General features: G+C 41.1%; 1 protein-coding gene across 4 annotated transcripts in view; it reads left to right on the top strand.

Annotated features, from left to right (window-relative positions):
- The first annotated feature begins 469 nt into the window (after positions 1-469).
- DAB1 (DAB adaptor protein 1) overlaps positions 470-24270 on the top strand; it is a 168145-nt gene continuing 144344 nt past the window's right edge. For 2 of the 4 annotated variants that reach the window (XM_040610665.1, XM_040610664.1), the window contains exons 1-2: positions 470-754; positions 21809-21919. The gene's annotated coding sequence lies outside the window, so the exon portion shown is untranslated. The remainder of the gene's footprint in view (positions 755-21808; positions 21920-24270) is intronic. The other 2 variants (XM_040610668.1, XM_040610669.1) reach the window with 2 other exon arrangements.

The following is a 24270-nucleotide window of genomic DNA, read 5'->3' as shown; positions in this document are numbered from 1 at the left end:
GGGGGGGGTCACGCGTGGGCAGGGGCCGGCCGGTCGCCCTCACTGACCGACTGACCGACTGACCGGCTAAGTCAGTCAGTGAGGGCGGGAGAGCGGCCGGTCAGTCAGTCAGTCAGTCAGTGAGGGCGGGAGAGCGGCCGGTCAGTCAGTCAGTCAGTCAGTGAGGGCGGGAGAGCGGCCGGTCAGTCAGTCAGTCAGTCAGTGAGGGCGGGAGCGCGGCCGCCCGGCCGCCCTCCCCGCGCCCCTCCAGCCCCTCGCCCCGGGGAAGCCCCTTCCACCGACACCGCTAGGTGACCGCTGCCCTGGCGGGGCCACCAGCCGCTCCCTCACACCAGGGCTGCCCCAGAGGCTAGTGACAGGTTGGGGGCGAGCGGGCGCGACGTCGGTCCGTCGCCCGCCCTTCAGCTCGGAAAGCCCGGCCAGGCTCCCCCCCTCCCCCCCCCTCCATCCCGCCCCGGCCGCCCCCCTTCTCCCTGCCCAGCTGCACCAACGGCGCCGAGACCCCCAGCCCTGGGAGAGGAGGGGGAGGAGGAGACCGACCCCTCATCAGCAGCTCTCCTCCGCCACACACACCTCCCTTTTCCCCTCCCTCTGGCCTCAGCGCCGCACTGGCGGGGGCCGGAGAGGGCAGGCAGCGCGGGAAGGCGGCTCTCCCAGCATGGACGAGCCATGTGTATCCTAAGGAATAACAGCAGCTGCTGCGCCCACGATGGGGAGCAGAGGAATGCGAGGAGGAGAGGGCTCGCAGGGGCAGGTGAGGGTGCCGGCTCCCTTCTCCCTTCGGTGGCCGGGGGGTGTGTGCCTGTACCCGGGCAGGCGCGGCAGCAGGTGCGGGGCGGGCGGCTGCGCCCCGGGGTGCGCCGGTGGCGGGGTGCGGGGCTCCCTCCAGTGAGGGGGGGATCCCCTCTTCCCCGCAGCAGGAACAGCAGGGCAACCGGTCTCCCAAGGAAGTTTTTTATTTTTACCCGTTCTCCCCGCAGCTCTCTCCCGTCACCCGCAGGCGGGGGGAAGGGGCTGGAATCTCCTGCGAGTGGCGGTAACTTGCCGGCTGGAGGGGCGCGGGGTGCGCGGTTGCCGTCTCCCAGCCGAGCGGCGGGGCACAGGCGGCCTCTCGCCCCCCACCAGCCCGGACACACCGTCCCCGGGAAGGCGGGGGGGGGGGGAAGACAAAAAAAAATGGAAGAGGGACCCACAGACGCGCTGGGCTGCGGGCGGTTCACCGCCGCGCCCCCCGGGCCGTGCTGGGGGACGGGGGTCCCCGGGGCCGCCCCGCGGGCTGGGCGTGCAGCCGCTCCGCGCAGCTGTCGGTCGCTTCAGCCGCAGCCGCCCTTTAGCTGGAAGTGCCGGTCGCGCCTTCGGTGGCGGTTGCGCCCGCTCCCCTCAGCGCCGTGCCGGGGGAGGCGCCCCCCGCTGCCCGCCAGGGCCGCGGCGCTGGCGGGCAGCGGGCAGCGGGCAGGGATCCCGGCGGGGCTCGGCTGCGCCGTCGCTGCCGTCCCCGGGAAGGTGCAGAAGCGGCCGGAGACGCCGCGCAGAGGATCGGCGGGGAAATGGCGCCCGGAGCTGAGGGGCGGCGGGCGGGGTGAGGGGCGAGCTCGCCCCGCAGTGCCTGGGCTCGGGAACCGCTGCGGGGTTGGAGCCCCGGGCCTCGGTGTGCGAGCAGAGCGGGGCTCCGGCCAGCAGCTGCTGTGCGGGTGCCGCGGGTCCGTATAGCTCTCCTTTACAGCCTTTACTTTGTAAAAAACCAACAAACCAACCAAAAAAAACCCCAACCAAGCCGTGTTTTGGGGTGCTGTTGTTGCGCACGGCCACCAAATCACCAGCAACATCTTAACTAGAAGCCACTTGCATTAGCTTCAAGTTGGGAAGGCACCGCTGCTCGGCCGCCCTCCGCGGGCCGGGGCGGGGGGCGGCCCCGCGGGACCCCCGAGCCAGGCCGCCCCGCTGTGCCGTGCGGGGTGCCCTCCGCGGCTGGCGCGTTGACCGTGCCTCCGGATGGTAAAGCGGGGAGATGGGGGACTGGGGCCGGTAACCGTCTGAGCAGTAAATAACAAAGCTCCTTTCTGGTTCGTAGGGTCGTGGAGCTTGCAGATGCGTGGGAAGTTTTTAATTTCCATCCGGACTTCTGTTGTATTGTACGATTCATACCGGTTAATCGTTAGGTCTTTCCCCAAAGTACTTTTAAAAGCAGAGTCCTTGGAACTGTTTGCCATTTGTCTAAATTCTGAATGCATGTCTGAAGCATTTAATCATGTTTATTGTTTTCAACCACTCAAACGGAATAAAAATTACTTATCGTTGATGAAGCTTATCTTGCAAGCTGTTTCACAGTATGTTTCCGTTGCAAGACACAGCGCTGTGTTAAACTACTGATGATTGTATTGTTTATTGTTCTTTCATTCTCCACCCCCCCACTCCCCCAATGCCAGTGTCAATCTGTTCCTTACTACTATACTCAAAAATAATGGAAGAGCAAGTTTTCACCACTTAGTTTGATATTACTGTTCCTGTCTGAGATTTGTATCTTTTATATTTGCTTTTAAGCTATTTTTCATTGAGTGCACTAAAGGCAGCTGATATATTAAAAAAGGAATTAAGGCGCAAAGCTAAAAGGCGCTTTCAAACTCTTGAAATGAAACTGTAGGTTGAATTAGTGCAGGATTCACAGTCATTGTTTATTTCTGTAGCCAAACACATAATGCCTTTCTGAAGTGTAAGATTCTTTGCCTTTTTGTCATTACCACTTTGTTTCGTTACACATTTAAAATGCACTGTTCACATTGGTCTAGAAGTTCAGATCTATTGCTTAGAGTGTTTTGATACAGGTGCTGATCTTGGACTGTACCTCATATGTGGTTTTGCTGCACTTTAACTGTATCTCAGCACAGTGATGGAGGACACCATCATGTTTTCTTGTAGGATTACCTTTGGGACTTTAGTGACTGCACACATCAGTGGTTTCATCTTAGGAGGATTGAAATTGATTTTCTTCTTTTTCTTTCTTTTTTTTTTTTTGGTGTGGGTTTTTTTTTTTTCTCAGCTATTGAAAGACCCCGTGCATGTCCTTTGGCCCATTGCCTCACATGATGAAGTGATGCCAGTAGTGGCGGATGTAGACTTGAAGTAGCTACTACTAGGACCTCAAAAGTAGAGGTACCAGAATGAACACATTGTTCTGGTGGTCAGCCTGCTTGGTTCTTTGGACAAGGCACAGTTTTTTAAATGTGTATCAAAATAATTTTAAACCATCAACCTTGTGATTCTTTCCTAATACTTTTGAGAAGTCCTTGCTCAAGTAAAGCACGTGAAGGCTGACCTGTCTCATCCTTAACAGGCCTGTTTGCTTTTAAATATTTTAGATTTCAAATTTTACAGGATAGTTGTATTGAACTTAGCAACAGCTAAATATTGGTTAAGCAGGAGAACCTCTATTTTTACATTTTAAAGTTTACATTTTAAAGTGATGGCAAATACTAGTTAAGAGGAACAAGATTTTTTAGACTTTATAGTTTAAATTAACTTTCCCAGTCAATATTTAGTCAAGGTCTTCATGGTTAAAGTTAACTGTCCAAGTCAATGTTTAGTCAAGGTAATGACTTGGTTTTTATATACACTACCCAAGCATTCTTGCAAAATTAATCAGAGTTGCTGGATGACAAAATGTTTGCTCAGCCAATTACTTAGGAATAAAAGTACGCTATTACTTTGACTCTTGTATGTCCTGTACTATTCGATATCGTTTCAGCGGTGCTTGTCTTTAGCCCTTCTGCTGCTTTGTTTGTTCAGTACTAGTTCTGTCTTTAAAGCATTTAGCTGCCCAGTGGATTTGTGAGATAAAGTTATGTACTACCCTGTTTTTAGGGGTAGGAAGCTGAGGTGCAGAGATGCCAGGTGTTGGCTCCCAAAAGGAAGCGTAAAGCCTTGCAACGTGTAGGGCAGCAGAAGCAACATTTATGTATGTAGTTCTAGGAAAGTCTTTCAAGAGCCGGTGCTGGGCATCCAGCTCCTCATACGGTGTGCTGGAAGGAGTGGGTGCTTCTGGTAAAGAAATAATTGGATAAAATACGGAAACAGTTTTGGTGTCTGGGACAAAAACGATGAAATTGGGTATGTTGACATTGGTACTTACAGTGCAAGATTGAGGCATACTGTGATCTGGGAAAGAACTGGTAATCTCTATTGCAATTCTTCCTTTCCTGGGGTTGAACCAGGATCTTCTTTCTTCTAGGTTGTTGTCACTTAAGTCTCTTAAACTGACACTAAAATCACAGTCTGGACTTCAATTGTGCCAGTAGTTGTTTTCTCTCTCTCTCTCCCTTATTTTTTTTTTTTTTGTACCACTTGCAAATGCATTCCATGAAATTACATGGGTATTAGAGTAGATATTCATTAGGATTTTACTAATCTGAACCTCAAGTGCTGTTCTGCAAATTTGCCAGCCTTTGTAAGGGGGAGTGCTTGACTTCATCAGCTGCACTGTTTTATTATGAGTATTTTGATACAGTAGAATGAAAAGCATATATTCTAAACCAAGTAATTAATCAGATTTAAACGTTTTCATTTTCATATTTTAATTGTCACGTTTTTGCCCTTAACATTAGTTTTTGCCCAGTCCAGCTACAGCAGAATTGCATTTCATGGTGGTGGTTTAAGAATTTCATCCATGAATCTATCTTCCATTTCTGTTTCAAGGCAGTAGAATTGTCACAACTTAGAAAAAGTGAGTAAACCCAGTACTGTAAGTCACAGGAAAGCTGCCATGCTACTGTGTGCAACCTCATCTGTGTATCAAATCTTACACAACCACCAAACACATTTTTGAGTGTTACAGGTATAAGCGGTGTTTGTTGGTTTCAGCTGTGCAGTATGAGACTTCCTGTTCTTCTCGGAAAGAGTTTCAGTTGTTTGAGCAAGAAACATTGTAAGAAGTTTTTGTAAAAAAGGTTGTAGTGACAAGTCCTTAATGTTCTGTCTTCTCAGTGGTTCAGTTACACAAATCCTCTGCCAGAATCTGCTAGCATGAGCTTTGCTGGTTACCGTAGGATTTGTGCAACTTGTTTTCCGTGGTGGATCTTTTCAAGACTTGTACCATTTTGAAGGACCAGATCAGAGAGGGACCTGTCAGGTTTTGTCTCTTTATCAGTATATTGCTTTTTGAGGAGTCAGTGAAGCTCATACCCTGGAATGGCCAGTTGTGTGTCTTTGCAGGTGCAAAGGCTGTAGGCTGTCAGGTCCCCAGCTGTGGGGAAGCAGCTATCCAAGACCTAGCTCTTTAGACTCAGTTGCGTGCCCTAACCATATGCATCCACAGTGGAGCAACAGGACTGCTAAAGGGCTACTTGTCACATCTTGCTCTGATTCAGTCCTCTTCTAAGATATGTGAAGTATTTGGCATGCTCTTCTGGCCCTTGGAGGCGTGAAGATTTACTTTAGTTGCTTATAGAATCGGAAAGGATGGTAATTGTGGGTAAGCTTTTAAAAATTCAGTGTTCCTGAGCAGGAGAAGCCTGCTGGGGAGCAGGCTCAGGGCAGAGTTTCCAGCCTGTAATCCTTTGCGCTTTCTACAGATAGTGCTTCTCCTGGCATTCCATTACTGTTGGTTTAATGAGGATGCAGAAATTGTTCCTTTTCCTTTTCTTAAGGATATATACAACGTAAAGAAATAGGGCAGTGTAATACAAATACACAGAAGCACTTGCAGTTTTTTCTGTAATTGAATTTTGTATATCTCTGTGTACAGATACATGTATGTATGTATGTGTTACATAGATGCAAAGATTTATCAGCTGCTCTTTTTATTGTAGCAAGATTTCTCAGCTCTCCAGATATTGTCAAGTGGTTAACATCCCTGCCCCTCCCCCCCCCCCCCCCCCCCCCCCCCCCCAATACTGGTTACTCTTGTGGGTAGAAGAACATCAGTTTCTTGAGAGTCTTTGCAATTCCCCAAGCCTGAAGGCAAATGAATAGAAATTTAGTGGACCACCTAGTTCTTGACACAGAATTCTCCAAAGAGGAGTCTGACCTAATTTATATTGTATTGAATCAAATAATCCTATCATGCATGTGTGCTTGCCGTTTTGTTTTCTCTTAGCAGGCATATTGCTGTCTTGCAAAAACTTCAGATTTAGGTGTAAGGCAGTGTCCCTGTGGTTTCAGGAGGTGCTTTTCCTCAGTGGGTAGTTAGTGGAAAATTACATTTAGAGGACATTGGTGAAAAGGCAGACAATCAAGAGATAATACTAAGGCTGCTAGAATTATTCATACTTGAATATGAGTGTATGATTGTTTAGTACTGAGGGTAATCAAGAGTTCTCTAATACGAAGTCCTCCCATTATTACTGAAGGCGGAGCTGGAATCTCCCCAAAATGCTTTTTCTTGTAGCATAAAGCAGTATAAATATCTTTGCCATCAATGTTATAGGGATACTGGTAGGTGTGCTTTGCTGTGGGGTGATTGCTGCATTTCCTCTTCACAGGGTTGCTGATGATAAGTGGTACTGAATGTATTTGTTGGGGCCAGCATGCTTTGAAGCTAATTGGGAGCTGATTAGCATCCAGGCACTGCAGTTGTGGCCTCTTAAAGCGGTTCCTAGTTTGCAAATCCCTTTTCAGGTGTTTTTCTCTAAGTAGTAGGGCCCGTAGGTCTATCTGTATTAGGTCCCAAGGTGCGCTCAGAAGCTTATCAATCAATCTACGTATGTTCATGTTTTGGAAAAGAACTTTTTAAACCTACACAGTTTTATTCTTGGAAAGCTTAGGAAGGTTGTGGGTCTGCAGAAATCCAAGATCATAGCAACAGTTACATGAAAACAGCTCTTTGGTTTTAGAATAAGTATCCAGCTGCAAGACTCTTATGCTTATTCAGTGTCATTCAGGGAGATTTTGCTTCATCTCTTTTGACAAGAGTTGCTTTTTTGCTTAAAAGTGTATATCTTCTCTTTCAAAATGTAGTGTTTAAAGCCTTTCGGCTTTCCAGTTAGAGTTTGTTTACCCCTCCTCCACTTCCATTTTACGACAGCTGAGCATAAACCCCCCTTCAGAAGGGATGAGTGATTAGCGAGTTAATATGTTTGACAGTCACTGGGTGACTCTTCTTGTTTTAGCTCTCTGCAGAATAAGAAAAGTCTTACTTCTTTTCCAGCTGTGGAACAAATTGTATGTGGTTACATTTTTCTTGGACTGTGTGTGGTCAACATGAGAGAGAGGACAGGAGATGCACTGTATAGCATTCTTAGCCCGTGCAAATGATAATCAAAATCAAAAGAGATTCCTTGATGGAATGCCCACAGTGTCACATCGCTATGGTTATTCCTCTTCTGGCCATCTTTGAGATTCACAACATACATAACTAGGAAGAAAATCCACAATCTAAAAATGATCAATTACAAAACTTTAAAATATTTCTTTATAAAATGGAAAAATATGCACACTGAACAATAATGGGCATTAAGAATATCAGTTGATATAATATTTAAATACCACTAAATGATTGGAAATGGATGTGTTCCAGTAAGCCCAAGAAGTTTCAAAAGTTGCTGTGCGTTATGCAGTGTTGCTATATTCAAGTCATGGGAATTATTTTTTATTATTATTTTATCTGGTCATCTGGTTTCATACCTGCTCTCATACCAACTGTTGTTGGTGAAAAGTTGACTCACTAATGGACAGCATAAAGTAGCTTCTTAAACATATGGATGTCTTAGTTGTACCTACCAAAAGTAATTTTATTGATCAATTGAAATGTTTAAATGAGATTATTGACATTTGTAGCTTCACCTTTAGAATTTGGAAGTGCAGAATCTTTAAGTGTGCCCATTTGAAAATGAAGAACTTTAATTACTGGCAATCCAATTGATGCAGTACACATTTCTTATTTTTCTTTTACCTAACTCTTCTATACTGACATATAGGTTGGTTACATAAAGAATAGCAGGCATCATACTGGTTGTTTCTCAACCTAAAGGATTATAAATATTTTTCCAGGACTTGAAGTAAGTGAGGGGAAAATGTGAGTGATCTTTGTATTCTGGGGAAAAAAAAAAAGTTTCATTTCTGTCCCTAGTTACTTGAGATGCAGCTCTTAATAAACTATGCTAAAATGGCACAGAAAAAGAGCATTTCAACTTGCTTAACCTTCATTGGATTTATTCAGGTGCCTCAAGTAGTCCCTGAGATCAAGCCAGAATGAAGAGATCCAAGCCGGCAGGATTCAGTGCTCATGCAGAAGCAGACAGTGTGTTAGTAATCTGACAGCATTTCCAGGACCTGTCAGTCTCTGCCTGGAGACTGGCCATAACAGTTCAATTGGCATCTGCTTTTTGCCAGATTAACATGTAGTAGGTCACTTGAGTTCTCCCCTTACTGAGTTCATACCTTTCCTTAATTCTCTTTCACAGTAATTTGTCAGTATTGATGGGAGGAAAGAAGAATTTCCTCTGTGTTTAGAATGGTGGGGATTTTTAGCGTGTAGTTAGCATGAAGAATTTCAGCTTTATCTTTTTTTTTTTTTTTTATTTCCTAGAATAACCTTTACCATCAAATAATTTTTAACATTGTATTTTGCTTGTGGCTATGGTGGTGTAGGAGACTCTGCTTCCTAGGTCTTTGCAGGCTCTTGAAGTTAATGGTGATGGGCTGCTCGTGCACTGATAGCTTGGACTTCAGTGCATTGCTGCAGTAGAAGACTGAGGGCTAGAATTTCCAGCTATCTACATGATTAAGCCAAGCCTAAGTGTAAGTAGGAAAAAAACCTTAAATACTTTTAAACTTTAATGCAATCCAGCTGATATCCATGAAATTGCACTGCTATTTAGTTCATCAGCAGTCAGTGCAGTGAATATTTTATTAATATTTCAATTTTCCCTTTAATTCCTTTATGTAACAAAATACACAGTTTTATTGTAACTGCCTTTTATGTGAGTTTTCTTCAGGCTCTGAAGCGTATTAGTAAATTCAAACCTTTTAATGGCAGGAGTAGGTGACCTGTTAGGTGTTCATGTCTTAATGTAGCGGCTATACCACTAATATCAAGGGTGTTCCCAGTTGGTAGGGAGTTTCCCCCCTTTTTTAACATAATGAAGGTTTTTCCATGCTAGGATTTGCTTCCCTAAATGTGTATGCATTCTAAAATTTGGTCAGTGTGCTACAGTAACACTGGCAGTATCATTTGAAAATGTTAAGGTCCTTTTTATTGTTTTAAAACACCTGGTAGCTGATTGCAGTAAAGACTCCCCTTTTTAATTACACTATAATTAATACAAAACAAATCAACAGGAAGTGCTACTTCACACAGCGTGTTGGCACTTTACTAAAGTTTAAGAACAGTAAAAAAATGTCAGTGAGTTTAATAGATTATTTTATAAATGTGTGGGTTTTGTTTGGTTTTTTTGTGTGGCTGCTGAAGTAATCAAATCTCCGATTTATGGCTTCAGGACAGTTTTCCACCTACCATCCCTGTGCGATAGTTTTCAGATATTCAGACCCCATTTTTCTTCCTTCTGAAAACAAGGGAAATGAAATGTTTGAGAAGTCCTAAAGAGGGTAACAAACAGAATTGACCACTTACTGTTCCTGGCACTCAAATTTTATGATCCTTGCTGCCCTAGTGATAGAGCAAGCTATTCAGAAGCACTGTGTGAGAGTTACAGCTGATGAAATTTAGTAAAGTTCTTTCAAATCAGAAGAACTATGCTGATTTACATCAAGTGAGGGTTTGTATGCTGTTGCTATGTTACATTTGTAGCAAATGCTAATTGATTTTGGTGCATACAGATCCTCAGAGAAAAGTGAGAATTGTTATTGAGTGGATCCCACTGTGCCAAGCTTCAGTTCGTGGATTTCAGTGCAGGGTGATCCTGGAGAGGACATGAAATCCTCTTTATGCTGTGAAACAACACTAGAAAAATAACTACCGAGCCGCAAAACAGGTCTGAGACTTCAGCACTCCCGATTTTGGGCTTGACAAAGAACAGCGTGTGATTTTCATAAAGAAGCTCTCTGTTTGCAGCTCTGTTTTTTGTGGCAGAACTGTTGATCCAACGAGCTGCTTACATGTGGTTGTCCCTATTGGATGTAGCATTTCTGGTGTTCCGTTCCTGCATAATTTGTTCTGTTGGGCTCTTGGATAAGCTGAAGAGATGGCAGGACTCTCCATGGGATGGTTCTGTCACTTGCTGTTCTTTGTAGAAGCAGCCTAGTTTGTTAGTTTATGCCAGATACCCACTCCTGACAGCTAAAATTTAGGTTAGAAGAATCCTGTTCTCAGGCACTGAATTCCAGTTGCCTTGCTTTCTCCAGACAGCAGAAATCCAGGGGAGCAGATCATGTGCATCAAACTTCGAAATATTGCTCAAGCCTGTGTAGAGAACTCACTCTGTTCTTTATTGCAAAGACCATCTTTAGTTCAAAGAACAGATTGCAAGTGACCCGTAAATATTGTGGGTGGCTGATTCTGCTAATCAGTATTTTTAGATGGAACTTTTTGGTGGAGATGGGAAGTACAGTACAGAGAAGGAAAATAGTACAGGTAGGTGTCATTTGTTTTGTGGATCCAATAACACAAGAATTAATTGTCTTGTCGTTTTCTTCTTTGTGGCTGAAGTATGTACATAATTTGCACATAGACAATGCGTAAAGCAGTATAGTATCAATTTTAATGTGTATAATGGACTACCTCTGAGATTTTTCTTCTCACTTTGGTGGACTGTGCTGTATTATCTTTTGCTGCTTCACGGTGATTATTGATTTATTTCAGATAAGTACTTTTTATGTTGAATGATAGTGAATGCATTTCATTTTTATATGCAGTTATCTGTTTTCATGAGAGAGACTAACACTGGATTTTTTCAAGACCATTTAGGGTTTGATTGGTTATGAGAAGTAGGCATCAGGAAACCACCAGAAATTGTGCTGGTTTCTAAGAAATTAGGGTATGTACGGTTTCTTGTCCAAAAAACATTCTGGAAATCAGCGTAGGGTTACTGTTGTGTATTCAAACATTATTGGAAAAAAGAAACTGGAACCAGGTTCTGTGAGGATGCCTTCCTGTTTCAGACATTAATGTTGCAGGTGTTAAGAATAAATTGAACTTTTGACCTAAGTTGTAATCAAGAACAATAGAATTATTTGTAGTAGCTCTCCAGTTTTCACATTAATAAAATGTGGAAAAGTTCAGCCTAGAGTTACAGGCGATTGTTATAGAGGCCTAGTCACTGCTGATGTATTTCTGTTGGACTGCATCCTTCGCATTCTGGTACCACTGCACAAGATGCCGATGTGATGACGTAGTGTATATTAATCTTGTTAAGTCCTTATGAAGAGTCTTAATTGTTTCAGCAACTACTTCCTGTAAGAAGCTGGCTATACTGGATGCATTAGGGAGAGCACAGTGCTAAACAGAATGAGTTATATATTCAGATGTACTTTAGCTTGTACTTTAGTTGCAAAAAGTGGAGAAAATCTTGTCTGCCTGTCTTGAAAGTATGGGGGATGATGTCTGGAGGAACAGTTCCAATGCTTGACAATTAATAATAGCACTTTCAAGAGAAGCTTTTAGCAGAAGATAAGCACATGGGTTACAGAGCAGTACAGAGAACAATGTATTTTTTGTGCTGTTTGTATATGTTGAGATCAAATAACTAATTCATAGGAGAACAGTTTATAAGGATGCAAGTAGAAGTTCTTCTAAATATTAATCTATTGTACCTGTTCTTCATTGTAATAAAAACATGAGAAATAGACATGGGAGACTAAAATGCCTTGCAACTTGTAGTAGTTCACGAAGTGATTTTTAAAAACAAATTTCCTTTAAGTGAAAAATCCTAGTGTAATATTTTGGTGAGGTGCTAGTAATAACTTGTAATGATTCTTAATGTATGTCTGCGCAGTGTTGTGAGAAGGAAACTTAATCATGGTGCAGCAACTCAGTATGTCTGCAGTGCTCTGCAAAGAGCTTGGAGCTAAAGGAGTTACGGTCACTCATACTGAGGAGCAAATACCGTGTAAATGACTACTACAGCAGGGAGGAGGTCTAACTTACCTGTGGAGTATTGACCTAGGCACAGGAGAAATTGATGCCCGTGAGTGTAGGAGTCTGGTTGTGGTATGCAGCTTTTTTGCCTGAAGGAATCAAGGTTATTGGTTCTCTCCACTTCTTTAAAGATTAATTTGAAAGCTTATGAAAAAGTTCTTAATAATATATATGTGATACATGTATTATTACATGAGAGCGATAAATACTTTTCTATAAAAGGAGGATCGCTAATGTGGTCTGTCTTATGTTCTCATAACAATATACCACACTTAGGAAGAGAAACTCTTTGAGTTTTGGCACCCAGGAAACAGTCCTATTGACCCTCCGACCTCCAATCACATGCCAATGGTTACCTTTTTAAAGAAGCCTATTGCATTTTGTTGTTACGGCCTTAGAAGCTATGCTACAGTGTACCCAACAGTACTTCAAAAATACCATGTGAAAAACAGCTTAGGAAAAAGTCACAGTACAGAAAAGAAACAGTTGCTATCATAGGTATAATATTTTATTATCCAAGGCCTCCCTTTCTATTCACTGAATAATTTGTATTTAACTAGTAACTTGTGAACCAGTGTAGTGGTCTGTTGATAAACTGGAATGGGATACCTTTTTAATTGTTGGTGTTTTCAAAGGTGTTGTCTGCTGGCCTAATTCTTCAGGAGCGTGTGTATGTGTAGATGAATACGATGTGTATTCTTTTTTTGAACAGCCCAGTGTTTTTGTAGTACAAAGGGTTACATATTTCTAGCATTCCCAACCCAAACATAACTCTGAATCCCCTCCTGTGATAATTCTGATGGATCACTGATGCTTTTAAGACACTAATACAACCTGTAGAAGAATTCTTAGCATATGACAGAAATGTATCTTGCTTATTTTGAAGAAGTGGTGTTCACATATGTTCACAAAGGTTTGTAAAACTGTTCCTTGTAAATCTCTGCAATGATTGTAAGTCAGATAATTCATTGTAATGGAAACCTCAGTTGTCATATTTTGTGACAGCTTTTCCATGCATTTCTTCTTTTAGTTTTGCTCTTGCATGCTTTCCCAACACCTGTTGGTGTTTGAAAGATTGTTGTCACATTTCAGTACAAAGGTTTGGGTAAGAAAACAGCTTTTACGATATTAACTAATCTTAGCAGTTGACTTTTCTAGTGTTAGAGATGTTCATCCTGCCATTAAGTGATCTTCATATATTAAAGTTGTTGGTTCAGTTGTGTGCAGAAATGTGTTATGCTTAACATAAAAATGTTACTTGCCCTTGGTTTTGCACTGTGGTAAAACAGACATTGTCTTGCTCTAGTTTAATGCTTTATGCTGCTGTTGTGTAGCTGTAAATCTTACAGACAGGGGTTCTGTACCCTGGGGATTCTGTTTCACCTTGTACCCAAGTAAGCAGTAAGAAAGCTCTTGCTCTGCACAGAAACCTGTAGGCCTGTAAGCTCCACATTTGCCTCTGACTAAAATGCTTTCATATGTATTGAACATAGGTAGAAAATGTAACACTACTTTCTAGAATGGCCATCATAGCTTTCTAATTAGACATTTGGATTTTTTTTCTCTTGTGACAGTGTTTAAATGTAACATATTAGCAATAATGTTTAAATTGATGAAGTGTAGAACTAGCAAAATGGGTTATGGGGAAAGGAAGTGAAAATATTATGAAGCATATGCCCTAATTTATGTCGTCTTAGAAAATTTGTATAATGAAATTAAGTATTTGAAATAATTCAGCTTACAGTACTCAACAAGTACAGCAGTGCTGGTGGGATGATCTTGCTTTTTAACATAATAAGTAAAATACAACTCCATTTTATTCACAGTGTGTTGAGATCTGTGTGCATCATCGAGACCAGATGTTTTTTGTCTTTCCTAGGGTGCATGAGTAGCTGTGGCAGCAGCTTCTGCTGTGTTCTTTGTGACCCTGCATAAAGGCAAATTACATGCATGTTCTTCATGTTACTTCCTAATCCCGGTTTTCTGGGTACCACAAGTTAGCTCTCCTTTCCTCCTGGCTTCTCATCTGGATGCATCAACTCTCTTACAGATGACTGTCTCCATCCACTTTAATCCTCCTCCTCCCCTGAAGCTGTTTTTACCTCTTGACTCCCAGACTAAACCTCCCAAGTCCTCCATTATTAAATAACAGTCACAAATTCTTCCCTTCTGGTACTTCTGGTACAAGACTTCACATCAAAGTGTATTCCTCTCTTCCCTGCCTCTGCATTCAAATTCAGCAGCTCACTGGATGCCTTAACAGAAAGGTGAACCTCTTGCTGTCAGTTCTACTGGCTTTGTAATTTCAGTTCGGAGCAGTAATTATAGGGATAGCCCATTTTCCAGGACAACATTTAGAGGAGTATGCACATTTTGGTTCCTCTGGAGGTTGCAGGAGGTGTGATAGTGTAGAGGGATTTAGTTATAAAGGAGTCATCCTTGGGCAAGTGTAAAATATGTGATTTTTTTATTTTAGGTAGTTTGGGTTGGTTGGTTTTGTGTTGTTTTTTTTTGGTGTGTGTGTGTGTTTGTTTGTTTGGGGTTTTTGTTGGGTCATTTTTTATTTTCTTAGGATTAGCAAGAAAACCAGATCCGTGATATGAAGAGCAAATGAGAGTCCCAGTTTCAAAACCCAGAAAACCTTTACAGTATTTTCCTACAGTCTAAATCTTGGAAGTGATTCAACTCATTTCTCCTTCCTCATGTCCTGAAAATCACCAAATCCAAAGCAGACACACTTGATGTGTAAAACTGTATCCTGAACAGTTAAAAACCTGGCAAAGTTGCAAGCAATTGAAAGGAGACTCTTACAGCGGGAAGTGCCAGGCAACCTTAACTGTAGGTACTCGTTCCAGCCCTAGCTCTGAGTAGAGAAAATTTAAATAGGTAACTTACAGGGAATTACTTAGCAATGTTACTGTTCATAACAGCATCATAAATAAATTGCTGAAACTTTTCAGTAAAATACCTGACCTTGAGATCAAAGATTTAAGAGGTAATTGGAAGAGCGTATTGTGTACAGATTGTGTACTCATTAAGGTACCGAGTCTGGTGTTTCAGTCAGGGAACTGTAGGACAGCCTGCTGCCTTCTGTTAGCACATGTGACTGAATATTTTGAGGGCACGTGTTACAGCTGATGACTCCTGTGAGGTAGAGTGCAAAAGTCATTGATACCAAGAGTCCTGTTGACTCCTTGACAGGCGAGCAGAGTTTAAACTGTGCTGGTGTTTGGGCCTTGGTGAGAAGAGGATTTGAAATGTGAGTGGCTTAGAAAATGAATCCAACTCTTACACTTAAGAAGTGATTGAGAGCTTCTGAAGAAGGAGGAATGCAGTGCATTTATTTGCAGCACTTGGGCAGATTCAGATGCTATGCCTTTTGTATTTGTTCAGCAGTTGTGGTGGTGGAATTTAGGCAGAGGAAGATATATGAATAAAAATAGTATTACTGTTCTTGGGCCCTCACTAGAGAATTCGAGGGATGCAAATACTAAGTCAGTGAGTGGAAATGTCATCCTTCAAAAACATATGAAGGACTATGATAGAAGTTTTGTGCACTTCAAGGTATCCGAGTTACAAAGAAAGCTTGTAGTTCACGGAATTATATCTATGAGTCTTTTAATATACTCAGAATGTTCTTTATCTCCTACAGAGCATTGCAGAATTTGTTTCCCTGGAGGTGTCTGAAGTAAGGCTAGAAAAATCTACCTGATCTTTAATAATCCCTCACATGCATGGTAATACTCCAGAATTGTACTATCATTGTATAATTTACACTTAAATCCTTTCATCTCTGTGCTCCCACCCTCGAAAAAATCCTTTTAGTGTTATAGGGAGCCAGTGATTGCATACTTAAAATGTTGGCCTTGTTGTCAGTTTAGATTCACCTGCTTAGACTGTGGGGTTTTTTTCGTGTGGGTTCCCCCCCCCCCCCCCGATATTAAGACTGAAAAATACATTTCTCCCATTATAGTTAATAGATTCGGGAAGTAATTTGCAGATTGGGAAACAATGGATCTCGTCTAATAAAAGCACTGCCTAGGTTATTCATAAGGAAGATGAACTATATTGTTAAGCTTACACATTTTACTCTTGTTTGTAGGCCATATATTGCCCTCCTGTGCTTTCCACTATTAAGCAGTAATGTTACTGCATTAGTAAAAAAGAGTGCTACTTTGACTGGCTTTCAAAAACACACACAGAATCAAATAATGTATTTTACTGAATTATGAAGAACTGTGTTATTTGTTTATAACTGCTCACTTTGTTATTGCTCTCAGTGCTCCATGTTACAATTTAATCACTGCTCTGCATCTCTTGAGTTCATGCAGGCTGGTGTGAGGCAGTGAAGGGACAAAGCAAAATGACTGGCAGTTAAATGTTTCAATCAGTCAAGGTACTGATTTATTTCTTTGAGGAGGAGTGTAAAGGAAATGAGAATGGCTGTTTTTTGTAACTGATGCACTGAATAGTCATCAGTTAAACTGTGGAGGTCATACATATGAGTTGAAATCTTGAGAAAGAAAAAAAAAACCACTAGAGTGTGTCTTATCATCCACACTGTGCACAGTCTTTGTGAAGCTTGTGATGTTCAGCATGTCCTGAAAAGCCAGCACAAAGGATGAGTCTGAAATCCTTTCACTTACAGGGTTTTCATTGCAAAAGAAGCTATATGAAGACTTAAAAAGCAGGGTGTTAGAAATTCTTTGTTGTCCCTTTAGTTAGTATATGCAGCTGTGAAGTTTATAACTGTATTCAGGATGTTGGTACTGCAGAATGTTTAAACTGGAATGTCACTTGGCTAACAAATGAATTGGAGCAGGGCGGGTGGTATGAATATCTATGAAAATGGATCCTTTTTGAAGTACAAATTATAACTCAACTAGAGCAAAAACGGGAGTAAAAGCATTGGCAGCATGTTACATCTATGCTTTAAAATTATTCGTAGGTATGCCTGAGATGGGAATAGATACATGAAGGTTTTCATTACCCACTTTGATACAATAGAAATCATGTAATTTTACATTCCACCACCACCCTGGCTGAACTTTGTCCATTTAGTAATATTTTTTTTCTTACCTTGAAGTACTATTTTTAACCTGGCAAAAAAATTATCCTTTTTAGATAGTCAAAACAATAAATATTTTGTAGCAAACTTGACAGCATTACCTGTTACTTACAAGATACAGAAAATTCAACCAAAGTTTTTGTTAATAGTGTATCATCACTTCTTTTGCTCAGTTCTGTATTCTGTCTGAACTCATACAGCTATAAAATTCAGAGGAAGCAAGCAGATAGTTTTGAATGAAATTAGGTCTTTCCAAGACTTTAAACCTCCAGAGCCCACTGAAAATCTGTGCTCAACAATCATTACTTTTACAGCAAGAAAGATACCTTACCTATCAAGAGATTGCTTTAGTGGGGTATTCCCTAGAAATCCCACTGTAGCCTAGCCTACATTTCATGCTCTTTTTCTAACCTAAATCCTGAGGTTCTCAAACAGTTTCATAAAATGTGTGCACTAAAATCTGATGAAAATGTGGCTACCTACAAAAAAATAGAACTGTTTTAAGAGAAGCTTTCAGTGCTGACAATAGAGAAACTTTCCACTGTCTTGTGGAAAACTGCACGGCTACAACCATGACTGCGGATAGAGAAAAGGTGACTTGCCTCTTGGTCAGAGGAGAAATTTCCAGGCCTGCTGCTAAATGCACTCTGGGGAAATGAAGGTATCTGGGGTATGAAATGATAAAAACAGTCCTTGTTATTGTAGTGGCTGGATGGCAAAGGAGAAGCCCCACTTCTTAATGGCACTGATTTCTGGATATTTTATACATGTTACGTGTGCTGCACCCAGATGAACTGGTATTTCTTTTGATGACACCCATTAAGACACAGATTTTGAGACCTGTTTTGTCTCTTCCACAGGGAATATGCACGATATGGTGATAGATAGATGTATGACCATGATAGTTTTGAAATATGAAGAAGAGACAGTGTGCTGTGGGCAAGAAACAGCTACTTCAACATTTCATTTCCCTCCTGTCGTCTTTTTTTTTTTTTCTGAGCTAACAGTCCATTCAGTCTGAATATAGATCTATTCTTTATGTGTTGAACTGCATTATTTAGCCCGCCACTGCAAGCCAAGTTATGATGTCTGGAGATAAAATTGCTAAGTTGATTTAACAGAGCTTTGTTAATCTAGAATTTAATTTATATTTTCTCTTGGATCTGTCCATTGTAGGTTCTTTGTGTTTATTAAGTATGATTTTGATGAAAAGAAACAAATATACACTAATAGCAGCTATTTAGCTACCTCCTTAATGCCTGGGAGAAAGCTGTCCAGGAGACCGTTGTCTTGTAAGAAGCAGTTAGAACTTGCTATTAAGTCCTGTAGTGCCTGTGTTTGCACCACATCGATCCTTTAGAAGTGAGACACTGAAGAAGCAGATTTCTGTTATGCTCCTTGGCTGTGAGTAATTACTGAGAAATACAGAAAAGAATACCTGAGCGCTTTATTCATAATCTACTTAGTGGCTGCATTCCTTTTCCCTGCATGTTTTGAATACCATTTGCTAGAACGACCAGTTGAATACACAACCAACTGCTGCCTAAAAAGGTCTGCAGCGGTTAAAAATACTGTGCTTGCTGAGAGAGAGATCAGATAGTCTTCCAGAAGATTATGGATAAAGATTACATAAAAGAGAGATTTTGCAAGTCTGGAATGTGGTTTTCCTACAGTATCTATTTCCATTTTCTGTGAAATGACTTTCAATATTTAGGTTATTTCACATTTTGTTATAGTGTCTTGGATGGAGATCAGATTTGTGAGTTACAGCCTGAAAACAGGTTGAAATGGTTCTTGATGATGCCTGGAGTATTTGCAGGGTTTTAGCAGCTGATATAGTGCAGATGAGTACATAATACAAATAATAGCATTTATTATCTATATTGCCATCCCATTCCCCAGAACTGTGGAGATTGACTGGGGCCCTCCTTCCCTTCAGTTTCCCCCAGTGGTGCTAAGTACTTTATCAGAAAAAAACCTCAAATTATGTTTTAGAACGCTTGATAGTAGAGACAGTAGCAATTTTCTGATGAGTAATACCAGAATGACGGGACTCCAGCTATCAGCTAGTCAGTGGTGTCAATACCCAGATACTGGTATCTTCCATCCCTTTCTTTCTCTTTCATTAAATTGCGCCATAGAAGATGTATTTGAGGTGAAATTTTAACAACAAAGAATTGGATTTGGAGAACTGTGTGGCACTGCTTTAGGAGGGCAGTCTGGATACCCACACCACCCCCTCCCACAAAGATGCTTATTTGGTAGGAAAGTGTGGTGATGTAGATAGAGAGGGTCAGAAATGGGTGGAATAAAGTTACTAGTGGTTTAAGAATATTATGTGTGATTAAAATGGTAATCCTGGTGTTCTTTCTCCCACATCAAGGAGAGACATGATGAAAGAGGCCACTAAAATGGCTTTTGCAGTAGCATTGTGTATGATTATGAATGAAGCAAGACTTGGGATTTACAGACAAGAAACTTTAGTGTTTGACTTGTGAGACAGTAGCTCAGACAGGCTGTGTAGCTTTTAAACTAACTTGTGCATCAGGATGTTCATAATATTGTACTGAACCTGGTCACTCAGTACTGTCTGTAAAAAGGGAAGGGGAAAAAAGTTTTCACAACTGCTATAAACTTGTAGCTTTCCTGTCTTCTTCAAGCAGTGCGTTCAGCAGACCTCTTGAGGCTGAATTTTACATGATGCTTGATCTGCTGCAGCTGCATGTGATCTCTGGCTGTGGAGCAAAGTAACCATCTCACCTGATTTGAGTGAGATTTGCCATGGGCAGTGAGTCTTTCTGTAACAGGTTTTTGTAAGATCGGACTCCTGTTTGGGGGTTTGTTTGTGTATTTCTTAATGGAAGAAGAAAAAGTCCTGTATTAGCTGTAAAATGTTGAGTGTTGAGAGCTTTCTGCTTGCTAACAGTTTTCTAGTTTGTATTTGTTTTCCCATAAACATTTTTTCCTAAATTATTCTATCTCCTCAGAGCAATCTTCAGCTAAATGTGAGGACACATTTGCACCATTAGCAGTACATTGTCTCAAAGTTGAGATTTGCATTAAGGGAAAAATGATTGTTGTGATGTAAGGACAAAAGGTAGGCTTGCCCATATCGCAGTATTTGTCCATAATTTATGTATTTATCTCCTGTTGGTTTCAAAGGATTTCTTTCTAGTCAGAAGTTAAACGGACCCATTCAGTGTTTACATTTATGCAAATGATTGTTGTGTCGCTAGGGTTGCAACATTAAAAAAAAAGTGCTAGATATTTTACATGCCTTTGAGTATTAAAGTGATTACAATTACCTACATAAAAGGAGTTGCTTTATTAATTAATTAACTTGGAGAGAAAAAAGGCTAGTGACCCTCTGAAAGAATATCAATAACTGAAACATTAATTATGCAAATAGGAACTGTTTTTACTGTTCATTATTCATAGTTTGACATGAAAATTTCCTTCTAAAATAATGCTTCATTCATGTATTTCAATAAATGTCTAATCTGCCTAGGCTGTCACTTAGATCTAGATTTTGAGACAAAGACCCTGCAGTGACATTGATACAGACAGACCGCTCGTTCCCTGTGGCACTTCATTCAGGGCACCAGTACCCAGTGCCTAGTTGCTGGGCTGGTATTTTCTTGAAGGCTTGCTCTCTGAGGCAGTCATCACCTTTGTGAATGAGTTCTGGAAAAATTTGTATTTGGAGAGACACAGTTACTATATTTCATAGGTGCAGAAGGGGAGGAAAGAAGCTGCAAAATATTTGATGAGCTTTTGTGACTTTCTTGTGGTTTCAGGAGGGAGGGAGGCTGCAGCAGAGCTACAGAACCGGCCCAGCTCCAAGTCCTGTTTGAGGCTGTTTACTTGTGCCATTGTTTTTTTCTTTGACGAGTCAGTAGAGGTAGTACCAAGGCAAACAAATGCCGTAAGGAAAATAAAGTTACACCGTCTGTTTGATTAATCTGAACTCATGCACCGAGTCAGTTTGCTGGACCTTTTTACGCTTTGAAAATGTGGCTGTATGCTGCCTGTCAAGTGCTGCAGGTGATTTCATACAGGCTGTGAGAATACTTCCCTTGTGAAGAGCTCTGCCTTTTTATTTTCTGAAGCTTCACAGAGTGTGTTAGCAAATTCTGATGAAGGATTCCTGGGGGTTTTATTCCTTTTCATATCCCTGAAGACAACAGTCAAAGGTTTCCAGGGCTACTTCTTTCTCAGGTATCTCTAAGTGTACCTACAAGGGGGGAGAGAGAAAAAGCTGTTTTCTCTTTTTCATCAGCTGAAAGGCTGTGCTGCAAATAATATTGGTTTCAGTTTTGAGTATGCAGACAAAAAGAAGTAGCTATGCAGTTCCAGAAAATCTTTTGCTCTCCGCTCCCTGAAGAGTACCTACTTATAAGTGTAAGATGTTAAGATTTCCTTCTTTTAATGCTGTAGAACTTGCTATGCCAATAGCAGAAAGGGCTGATGAAGAAATATGTCCCCCCCTTCCCTTGTAGCGTGATGAATTGTGGAAGTCCTGATTGAAAATTCTAATCACAGCCTTGCAGTCCTTCAGATCACAACCCTTGACAGTTGATTCACTCCTTTTCATGCCTGCTGCCTCTGACTGCTTCTGGTGCCTCTTATGCATGAGTCTATCATTAGCACACAAAGCACGATGGATTGGTTGGGGTACCTCCATCCTTAGAACCTGGGAAATGCTTCTTTTTCAGAATCAAAGAACCTGTGTGTGACATCATCATGAATGAGAGAAGAAAGTAATACAGTATTGGATGTGCCTGTTTGCTGCCACTGTTGAGAGAAAATGATGGATTATGGGGAATGTAAGTATATGGCCTGGTTGTTTGGTTTTTTTACTTCTTGCTAGTTAACAATGCAGGAATTCATGGATCTTAATGCATAAGCTGAGACTGGCAAATGCATAGAAGTTTAATACTTTCTGGAAAGGAAAACTGTAAACCCTTCCAAAATTCTACTTAAAGATCAGCCTGTTTATGAAATCTTTTAGCTTTCAGTGTGATCCGATGACCAAAATGATTAGGAATAATTGGGTTTGGTACTGACTGTGGCCTCGATTCACTTTTGTGGATTCTCTTCTGTAGACCCTTTTGACAGGAAACTTTTGCAAATGTTTGCATTTTGCAAATGCTTTTATTCATCTGTGTGACTTGGCATTTAATGTTTCAGTGAACAAGACAGTTAAGTTTTGGCTTCAGTGAGAGATTGATAGGAACAATTTTCAAATGTGGTATCAAAACAAAGTGAAAATATGTCATGTTCAAATACAGAGCTCTGATGCGTCGTGTGGTCTTGTAATAAATGAAATAGCACTACAAGCCTGACAGATTTGCAAGAAAATGTTTTTAAATTTATGATGATTAATTTTCAAGATGAACTGAAATAAAAAAAAAGTGTTAGTAGATACTTAAAGAAGGTAAAAGGAAACAGCTTTCTGAAATGAGAACAAGCAGGTAATGATAGGGCTGCCTTCGCTTTTATATGCTTTCTAAAATTCGTGCAGTGAGTCAATTGATATTCTGACTGCTGCAGCTGGCAATAACAGCTACTCATGCAAGTGTAACATCTCATGGAAATTTTACTTCTTGGATTTGTACTGTTGCTTTGTACTGGTTGTCTCGGAAATAGGAGTAACATGAAGCACAGCTGAAGATTTTCTACCATGAGTGGTTATTTTCTCCAAGCCATCAAAATAAAACAGCACTGAACCTAGTAAGAAAACAGAAGTAGCTCTGTAGTTCCTTGAAAGAAACCCAAACTTTTCTGAAATTCAACATGTTCATACATCTTGAGCATTTGCCACTTGCAGATTGACTTTGTTTTGCTTTAGGACAGTTAAATGCAAAGAGTATTTTTTTGTAAGATATCAACTGATTTATGTAAACATTTTTAGGTAGTAATGGGCTGAAAACATGCCTTGATACCATTTATACTTAGCAAGAAGTCAGTCATACATGCCAAGTGCTTAAGTTTTATTTGTATTGATTTAGGTTTCTTTCTAATGGTTTGGTTCCTTGCTTCACTTCGTTCCATTTCATTGTATTTGCACAGATGCCTTGCCAATCAACAGGTGCAGAATAGCTTTATGCACCCATTAGTGCGACGTAGTTGTTGGCAAACATGATTTAATGGGGTGAAGGAAGGAGCTATACACTGGGACAGATCCTGCAGCCAGTGTAAAATGGCATAGCTCCATTGCCCCAGTATAGCTGTTTGAAGTTGTTTGTTCCATGCTGTTACAGATTAGAAACTACATTAAACTGAGTGACAATTTGCATGCTGACTCTTTGGTAGCATTTAGTTTAACCAACAGTTGCTTTTTGCCAGCTGAAGGCTGTCTTAAGTAGATAGAGGGTTTTCTATATATGTACACACACACACACATATGTAGACCATCTAGTCAATATAAGAAGTAATATATTCAGAGACATTGCTGTTTATTTGAGCAAGTGTGTAGCAGCTTTTCCCCTCTGCAGGGCCTCTTTGCTGTATCTAATGTCTCTCTTGTAGTATCAATTCCTGCCAAATGCAAAAAGGTAAAATAACGTCACTCCCTAGCAGTTAGCCTTCTCCTTTATTTCAAGGAACTGCATTGTGAAAACTGGTGCAACTTTTGGTCATGTCAGTTTGTCTGCTTTTTTAGTCACATCTATAATGTGCATGTAGATGCACTGAACTGATGTTTCAGATGTTTGTATTTCAGTGCCTAGTTTTAAAATATATTTATGCATCTAATTAAATGAAACTAGTAGTGGTTCACGCTTGGGTGGGACCTGATTATGCTCGATGTTTCTTTTGATATCTTTTTAACAGCTGAGGCTGCATTTCCATGAGCAGCTCATTGCTGTTGAAAGGGCAAGTCTTACTTGTCACCTACACATGCCACACTGTTATTTGTTGAGTTTCTCGTTTAGCAGCTGAGAAGACGTTTCTGTTAAAATATACAAGAAACTTTTTGAAAGGATATGTTAGGAAGGAAATGGGATGCATTGTGTCTGAAGCATGAGAAAGAAAGGAATGACCTTTTACGTGTGTTTGGACAGAGAGCTAGCTTTGTGTTAGTGACGCCAAAAGTCAGTTTTCAAGTTGGACATGGCGGGAAAAAAGCTTCAGAAATTATATGAGCTGTGCTTTTTTTTCAGAACAGGAGTTCAAG

The sequence above is a fragment of the Falco naumanni genome, chromosome 11, assembly GCF_017639655.2.
Source record: "Falco naumanni isolate bFalNau1 chromosome 11, bFalNau1.pat, whole genome shotgun sequence".
Taxonomy (NCBI): Eukaryota; Metazoa; Chordata; class Aves; order Falconiformes; family Falconidae; genus Falco; species Falco naumanni.
The sequence above is the reverse complement of the archived record's forward strand: the minus strand, read 5'-3'. Positions and strand labels throughout refer to the sequence as shown.